Raw genomic sequence first — 9,746 nt, forward strand, 5'->3', positions numbered from 1 at the left:
GAGACAAAAAGTAAAAAAGTCCATTACCGTTCTTAGAAACATGTCAAACGATGTTTACAATCAATCCTTAGGGTCTTTTTAACATAAAACGTCGATAATATTCCAACCGGACAATAGTGTATTCATTACAGAAGAAAAAGAAGGAGCGGGGCGCCAACGTGCCTGCGCAGTAAACAACTCACTGCTCCCAGGCAGTCCACTGATAGAGTGAGCTCCTATTCTCTGCCCAGTAACAGTAGAAGCACGTTTCTAAAGGCTGTTGACAGCCAATGGAAGCCTTAGGAAGTGCAATGTGACCCCACAGACCCTGTAGTTTCGATAGGGATTAGAAAGAAAAACTACAATCGTCAGATTTCCCACTTCCTGGTTGGATTTTTCTCAGGTTTTTGCCTGCCATATGAGGTCTGTTATACTCACAGACATCATTCAAACAGTTTTAGAAACTTCAGAGTGTTTTCTATCCAAATCTACTAATAAAATGCAATATTTGACTCTGGGCCCGAGTAGCAGGCAGTTTACTCTGGGCACGCTTTTCATCCGAACGTGAAAATACTGCCCCCTATTCCTAATTAAGAATATAATGGAATATAATTGAACGTTTTCGTTTCTCCATGCTTGTCTCAGAGCAGCACGGAACGGTGCTGAAATAGACATCCACCGCGGGAAGGTTATATATAATTTTATTTTGGAGATTATTTTGTTTAAAAAAAATTACTGTGAGTGATTGTGATCTGAATAAAGGTCAAAATAATATTTATAAAGGCCAAAATATAGCCCTGCTAATAGCCATAATGACTCATGACAACACGACCATGTGTGTTTGAAAGAGCATTTTCCAGTAAGCAACAATTTGTTTTCCTTCATTAGACAACTTTGTTCCAATATTTCTGTAATTCAGTGATATTTATTCCCATAGTAATTCTTTATGGATCCATAACTAAATCAACATCTGCATTTTGAAAGAGTATTTTTATCATTATTTTATTTACGAAAGCATAAAGATGCTGATGAAAAAAATACAGCACTGTACAGTATAAGCTTTTACATTTGGATAATAAAGCATTTAAAGCATTTTGAAGATATAAGCCACCTGCATTTGTTTATCAGGCTTCTGTGCAGTCTGACAAGTAAACATAGCATACAATACATACTGTAGTAAACATGGGGAAGTGCCTAATTCCTTACAACAAGGGAAGCAGGCCATGTCCAGACTTTCTCAGTGACCTCAGTTACCTTCAATAATGGCTGTACTAGAGAATGCAGGCACGCGGGAGACCGGGGTTCAATTCCCAGATGGGGAGGAAGGAGTAGGTTGTCCTTGTAAACAAGAATGTGTTCTTAACTGATTCCATATGTGTTATTTCATAGTTGTGATGTCTTCACTATGATTCTACAATGGAGAAAATAGTAAAAATTAAGAAAAATCCTGCAATGAGTAGGTGTGTCCAAACCTTTGATTGGTACTTGCTTAATTAATTTGATTAAAATGATGGTGTTTCTATTCCAAGAAAAACCAAAAACCCTCTGGGTTTCCGTTAGGATGGTATGGAAAATATGGCGCTGTACAACGTGACAGTCGGCAGTACAGTACTGGGCTATTTAGCTAAAGAAACCCCATGTCCTGCGTGTATAGCCGTAACGGAAATTTTGGTGACCTTATTTGACCTTTTCTGCTGCTTTTGAGATACGGTTCGATCCCTCCTTGGGGCACTACTTGACTGAGTAAATAAAATACTAAACCATCACAATACAGTAACTATTGGTCACTCTATTATGTATTATTCTATGTATTCATTGTAGAATTGTGTCAGTTATTAATGATAAACCTTTAAACTGAACTCTTCCTCCCCTCCCTCCCTATCGCTCTATTTTTCAGCTCCAGATGACAAAACCTACACAGTCCAAGGGTTGCAGGTCTGCCAACTTCCTTCTGGTCATACATTGTATTCAGAGAAATATCCAATAAACCAGACATTGCTTTAACTGTGAATGTACTTTATTGCAGATATTTTCCTCAAATAAAATGTAGCATACATACAACAAACAACTTATTACAATTTATTTACATTGGGTCTAATGTGCGTTTGTGAGAGGGAGACATGTTTTTCAACTCTGAAAAAAGCACACAGAATTTCCTCAAACTGTAAACATTAAGCCATAGTCTTTTACAATATTATCATTCACACTTTGATTTGATAGATATTTACAGTAATTATGTAGATATTGGTTATGAAGGAGTAGATATCTCCAATCTGAAAATAAAATGGAGCAAACATTAAATAAACAAGTAATTACAACTTATTTACTTTGTGGATAATGTGTGTGAGTGCATGTTATTTTATTTTTCCTTGTCAGCCACCCATCTCTGCTTTGTCAGTCTTGATAGGCCCAGTGTATGCACTTCTGGGTGAGGCTGTCAGGCAGTGGTGAAGTGCATGGCAGATCTGAAAGAGAGATGCACAAAGTGACAGTAAGTATACAGCTCAACAACATGTCTGTGTGTACATCTGCTGGTATGAGTGAGCATATGCAATATAATTCTGAATTACATGTATCCATCTGGGTATCCTCAAAAGTTTCTCCCTTCACTCCCAGTGTAGTAGGAACTGGTGCAGCCGGTAAATTAAATACTACAGCAGAGGACTGCTGTGACAGCAGCTGAACTGCTGGGGGTTGGCAGACCTAAAATAGAGAGGAATATTTTTCTTAACTGACAATAATCATACAACTAAATAGACTGAATGAGTGTAAGGCCTAGATTCAATCAGATCAAGCATTAACCAGCGATAGCCGACAACTGCATAGCTGATGTTTTGGCGGTGTCTGAGGTGTAACTGCGTTGGATCTGTCAAACCAGTTAGCAGCAGCTCTTGATCATTGTCACAAAACTACACCCGTCTTACTCTCGTTACAAGTTTAGAACGAGAAAGTGTAGGTTATATAGAAATAATGCCGCTCAAATTCAAAATCATTCAACTAAATAAAGTGGATTTCTATCAGCCTACTCGAGGTGTAGATTACATCTCAATTTGCAGTGTTCTAACTTGTAAATAGGGCTGCATGAGTTTTCTGTTAATGCGACTCCGTGCAACCAATGGCAATATCCACTTTAGGTATAATGCCAGGAGCCGCTTGTGAATTTGACAGCTCTAACACAGTTCCACCTCAGACACCTCCAAAACAACCGCTATGTGGATGTCGGCTAAAGCGGACGTGATTGAATAGAGACCCAAGTAAGGGAGAGTGTGCATGTGTGTATACATGCATGTGATAATTACCTGTATCACCTGTCGTGGCCGGTGTAGCAGATGCAGGGGCAGACGACTGCAGCTGTGAAGACTGTGGTTGAGCTAATAGGGGTGTCAGATCTAAAATAGAGAGGAACAATTTTCTTACGTTAAAATAATTATACAACAAAACAGAGTGATTGATTGAGTGTGTATACGTGTGTTTGATCATCACACTGCTTCAGGTCTACAAGCCTCTGGAAGTTCCAGCCTGCCACTTCAGACCTGGAACAGCTTGGTGGAAAGACGGTTGGTTACCTGTCACCCACCGAGCAGGTTGGCAGTTCTGAAAAATGGCCACAATATAATTTTAATGACAAAGCCTTGACTACACACTAACCTAAACAGAACAGACAATGGGAGGCGTACAGTAGTACATAGAGCCATGACTACATGGAACTCTATTCCACATCAAGTAACTCATGCAAGCAGTAAAATTAGATCTTAAAAAACAGATAAAATACGCCTTATGGAACAGCAGGGACCGTGAAGAGACACATGCATACACACGATAACATACGCACTGTACACACACGTGCACAAGGATTTTGTGTTGTAGATATGTGGTAGTAGAGTAGTGGCCTGAGGGAACACACTTAATGTGTTGTAAATGTATTGTAATGTTTTTAAAATTGTATAACTGCCTTAATTTTGCTGGACCCGAAGAAGAGTAACTGCTGTCTTGGCAGCAGCTAATGGGGATCCATAATAAATACAATACAACAAATGAATTAAGTTTGTGTGTGTGTGTGTATCTGGCAACCCACGCAGCAGACTTCATTTTCATAACTGCTCATTGTACTTGCCCTTGCAATCTGATATGTGTGTGTTCTGTGTTATTATGACCACATCCTTGTAGTAGGCCATTCAGTGATTAGCTTGGGAAAAATTACTATCAACAGTGTACAGTAAAAATTATATAAAATATTCAGATCTGGATTGACAAGTAGGCTAAATCATGTGAAGTTACAAACCTCTAGGGCTTAGTCTACACTCAAGTTAAATAAAGGCTGCAGGACATGAGCTCTAGGACCATGCCTCAGGACTACCTGGCCTGACGATTCCTGGCTGTCCCTGTCTCCAGTCCACCTAGTCATGCTGCTGATCCAGTCTCTGCTGTTTCTGTCTGCAGCTATGGAACCCTGACCTGCTCAAGGCTCAATGGAGGTACTAACTTGTCCCAGACCTGCTGTTTGATCCTGTCTCTCTTTACCGGACCTACTGTCTCAACCTCTAAATGCTCAGCTATAAAGAGCCAACTGGCATTTACTCCTGAGGTGCTGAACTATTGCACCCTCTATAAACCTATTTTATTTGACACCGATGGTCATCTATGAACGTTTAAACGTCTTGAAGAATAGTCTGGCTAAATGGCTGTACTCTTTTATAATCTCCACCAGCACAGCCAGAAGAGGACTGACCACCCCTCAGAGCCTGGTTCCTCTCTAGGTTCCTGCCTTTCATCAATCAATATGTGCACAGTAAGCACCTACACTTATATGGTACCCTTGCACTGTGACTAACACGATACATTTCTCCATTCAAGTACTTACAGTCATGTTACATCTGTGTTATTATAAACAGTAAAAAAACAGAATGGATCTCCTTCATACTACCATCGTAGTTTCCTTTAAAACAACATGAAAACATAATTCAGTATTTCCTGGCCACGTCTACATTGCTTGCTCTTTGAGGTTTTAGGCTGGATATCTGTATAAGCACGTTGTGACAACTCCTGATGTAAAAGGGGCTTTATAAAATACATTTGATAGATTGCTTGTATATGCTTTTATTCATGTCAGTAACTCTAAATACCTTAATTAAACCAACACTTTTCCTGGTCTTTCCTGCTCGGGACAGGGGGCTTCAGGTTTGGGAATGGAGGGCCTAGATAATTAGAATATTAACAATAATTAGTGTCCACATTTATGAATGAAATTCAATATGGGTTAGCTCTGTATCTCATCTGATTGAGAATTGCTGACGATATACTGTATATGTCTATTTCCTTTTGAAAATCTGCCACCAAACCACACAATTCTATCTAGTGAGAGTGCACACAATTAGCTTATTTTACCAAGTCAAAAATAATATAATTTTGTCAAGGGACTCAATTAATAATGACGCTAGCCTACTGCACCCCATATCAACCAACTTGCCAACTAGTAGTGACAAGGCTATATTGTTGTCATTCAGTAATACTGTAACGTTACTGTAGCCTACTGTACATCACATTATTATCCACCTAGCTAGCGATAGCTTAGCTTGCTCCAAAAAAAAACATGGATGACAACAGGCTTTTTAACAAAATATCTATCTAGCTTGTATGATTGCATGTAAAACAACTTTACAGATGATTACAAAGTTTGAAAGCAAAGTTGACTTTGTATGCTGCTCTCTCCGGAACTAGATTGAGGCATCCAGATATTAGGTTAACTAGCGCCGTTAGCATATGAAAGTATCTATCCATCAACAATGTCGAGGTCAAAAACGAAGTAAACTATGTTAAGCCATGCTGATAACTCAAATCGGACTAAAATAAGTAACAGGCTGAACGTACATTTCTGTGACTAACAAGATAACTTTAGCTTGCCAGCTCAGTGACCGGTGAGGCACCGATTCCTGTTTAAGGAGTGCGTTCCTCCCACGTCCTGCATGGAGAAGCGCCACTGAGTCAACATGTGGTCAGAATTATATTACATCCGGGTTGGTTTACAAACCCCATTGACAATGCATGGGAAACTGTTTAGAGCCATTTAGCAAAAGAAGCCCCGGCTGCGCGAGGGGTCCAGTCTCAGAGCTGCGCGAAACGGGGCTAAAATAGACTCATGTAGCCTACAGTAGGCCTACAATATTGTAATGACCGTGCGGATATCGACTCTGCTGATCGAGCATGCTTTTGCAGCACAGTCGATAGTGCGCTAGACTTCGAGCTAGAAGGTCGAGGGTTCGAGACCTGCTCCCTGCCGTTTCATTACAGTATATTGAAAAATATGACGTGACACTCCGCCAATAATTACATATAGAGGATTAGAGGATATTTCTGTAGTTCAGTGATATTTATTCCCATAGTAATTCATTATGGATTCATAAGTAAATAAACATTGGCATTTTGAAAGAGTATTTTTATTATTATTTTATTAATGAAAGCATGAAGATGCCATTATTAGTTACATTGTTTTAGTTCGAACATGCAGACTGGCACTAAGAACAGAACAGCAGGAACGTGTCCCTAGTCAGCGCCATTATTAGTGCAATGCCCCTTAAAAGTTTTGGAGATGATTTCGCTTTCAAATAAGTAAAATGACCGAGAAAAAGGCCATTCTTGAGCATGGGGTGAGACATTGTTACTAATTTGTAAATAAAGCCAGTTTGTAATTTAGAATCATTTATTTCTTTTTTTAGAGGTAGACAAACCAAAAACATACAGTTATCTCATGGGCCTCCCAGGTATTGAACCAGCATCTGTAGCGACACAGCTTGCACTGCTATGCAGTGTCTTAGACCGTTGCACCACACAGGCGCTATGCAACATGACTGGTCTGGAGTGGCCTACAATACTACAGTAAGAGCAAAATAATCATTAAAAAATAAATAATAATAATAATTAAAAAAACAAAAAAAAAACAGTTTTAGTAAGTAATTCTGAAATCGTGCACAATGATCAGTTTCTATTTCGGTTTATGTTGCCCATTCATTGTCAGTTAGAGACACAGTAGGACCCAAAAGCATAATCACTGCTCTACCTCCCCCTTGTGCTGGTCTGGAGCAATGAAGTGGTGACGTAGGGTACCATGCTAAACCACAAATGACTTCTAATTCCCACGGCGTAAGCTCACAACTTTTAAAGGAGGAACCACTGTAGTAACCAAAAAAGTATTTTATATTTGAGATTCTTCAAATAGCCACCCTTAATTTACATTGATCACAGCTTTGCACACTCTTGGCATTCCCTCAACCAGCTTCCAACAGCTTACAACAGTCTTGAAGGAGTTCCCACATATGCTGAGCACTTGTTGGCTGCTTTTCCTTCACTCTGCATCCCGACTCATTCCAAACCATCTCAATTTGGTTGAGGTCAGGGGATTGTGGAGGCCAGGTCATCTGATGCAGCACTCCATCACTCTCCTTCATGGTAAAATACCCCTTACACTGCCTGGAGGTGCTGCAGAATGCTGTGGTAGCCATGGTGGTTAAGTGTGCCTTGAATTGTAAATAAACCACGGACAGTGTCACCAGCAAAGAACCCCAACACCATAACACCTCCTCCTCCATGCTTTACGGTGGGAAATACACATGCGGAGATCATCCGTTCACCCACACCGCGTCTCACAAAGACATGACAGTTGGAACCAAAAATGTCCAATGTGGACTCCAGACCAAAGAATACATTTCCACCGGTCTAATGTCCATTTCTTATGTTTCTTGAGCTAAGCAAGTCTCTTCCTCTAATTGGTGTACTTTAACAGTGGTTTCTTTGCAGAAATTCAGCCATGAAGGCCTGATTCACACAGTCTCCTCTGAACAGTTGATGTTTAGATGTGTCTGTTACTTGAACTCTGTGAAGCATTTATTTGGGCTGCAATTTCTGAGGCTGGCAACTCTGATGAATTATCCTCTGCAGCAGAGGTAATATGAGTTCTGTTATACTCACAGACACCATTCAAACAGTTTTAGAAACTTCAGGGTGTTTTCTATCCAAATCTACTAATTATATGCATATTCTAGTTTCAGGGCAGGAGTAATAACCAGATTAAATCGGGTACGTTTTTTATCCGGCCATGAAAATACTGCCCCCTATCCCAAACAGGTTAACGAGAGTCTTGTCTTTAAAATGGTGTAAAATAGTCATATGTTTGAGAAATTGAAGTTATAGCATTTATGAGGTATTTGTATTTTGCGCCACGCGATTCCACTGGCTGTTGACTAGGGTGGGATGCAAGCGTCCCACCTTGCCCAGGGAGGTTAATTACCTCATTTACATACTTAGGTGACTTTGGAGAGGTTGAGGAAACACTTGGAGATGTCCCTTGACTACACCTGAAGCTCAAGCTGTTCTGAACTGTGCCTTTCCTATCTATGTTCGTACCATTTCCTTATAATCTGCTAGGTGATGTATTTCCAATGATACCAAGTTTATGCATGTCCTTATCATATAACTGCTTATTAAAAGCAGTTACTTTTGGCTATGTCTATTTAGGCGGAAATCTACATTTTTGCCATTAGCTAGCTAGCTAAGCTAATTGAGGCAGCATGCATTTTCTCGTCCTTCACAGTCACAAACTATCCCTCCTCTGGCACCTGTCACGGTTGTTGTAAGGAGAAGCGGACTAAAGTGCAGCGTGTTTGTCGTTCCACATTTTATTTACACTGTGAAACTATGAGATACATAAACATAAACTAAAGAACAAAACAACAAACCGTGACGCAGAGTTGAAACATACACTACTCAAAAAACAATCTCCCACAAACCCAGGTGGAAAAAAACCCTACTTAAGTATGATCTCCAATTAGAGACAACGAGGACCAGCTGCCTCTAATTGGAGATCATCCCAAACAAAACCCCAACATAGAAATACAAAACTAGACCCTGACAACATAGAAATAGAAAACATAGAGAGAGAAAAAACTGTCACGCCCTGACCTACTCTACCATAGAAAGTAACATCTTTCTATGGTCAGGACGTGACAGCGCCGGAAGAAATGACAGCAGTTTTACGGGGGTCAATGGGTCTGTGCATATTTGTAAACAACAGCTGGTGCACGAAATCTAAGGAAGTCTCTAGATTTTCCTCGCCTGAAGTAGAGTATCTTATGATAAACTGTAGACCACACTATTTGCCAAGAAAGTTTTCATCTATACTTTTCGTGGCTGTTTATTTACCACCACAGATGGACGCTGGAACTAAGAACGCACTCAGTCAGCTGTATAAGGAAATAAGAAAACAGGAAACCGCTCACCCAAAGGCGGCACTCCTAGTGGCCAGTGACTTTAATGCAGGGAAACTTAAATCAGTTTTACCTAATTTCTATCAATATGATAAATGCGCAACCAGCGGGGAAAAAATTATATATCACCTGTACTCCACACACAGAGACGCAAACAATGCCCTATGACGAACCATAAAACAGGCAAAGCACCAATATAGTGCTAAGATTGAGTCATACTACACCGGCTCTGACGCTCGTCTTATGTGGCAGGGCTTGCAAACTATTGCAGACTACAAAGGGAAGCACAGCCGCGAGCTGCCCAGTGACATGAGCCTACCAGACGAGCTAAATCACTCCTATGCTTGCTTTGAGGCAAGCAAAACTGAGGCATACATAAGAGCATCAGCTGTTCTAGACGACTGTGTGATCATGTTCTCTGTAGCCGACGTACAACTTTTAAACAGGTCAACATTCTCAAGGCCGCGGGGCCAGACGGAATACCAGGATGTGTGCTCCGGGCATGTGCTG

At 40.4% G+C, this 9,746-nt stretch overlaps 1 long non-coding RNA gene across 1 annotated transcript; it reads right to left on the bottom strand.

The window, feature by feature from the left end:
- Positions 1-1,978: 1,978 nt before the first annotated feature.
- LOC106604968 (uncharacterized) lies at positions 1,979-5,961 on the bottom strand. The gene is made up of 6 exons (XR_001328771.1): positions 5,848-5,961; positions 5,103-5,174; positions 3,546-3,573; positions 3,279-3,368; positions 2,550-2,682; positions 1,979-2,444 (listed from the first exon to the last, which is right to left on the bottom strand). It is a non-coding gene; the product is annotated as an uncharacterized LOC106604968 (long non-coding RNA).
- Positions 5,962-9,746: the final 3,785 nt, after the last annotated feature.

Source organism: Salmo salar, chromosome 05, assembly GCF_965601325.2.
Source record: "Salmo salar chromosome 05, fSalSal1, whole genome shotgun sequence".
Taxonomy (NCBI): Eukaryota; Metazoa; Chordata; class Actinopteri; order Salmoniformes; family Salmonidae; genus Salmo; species Salmo salar.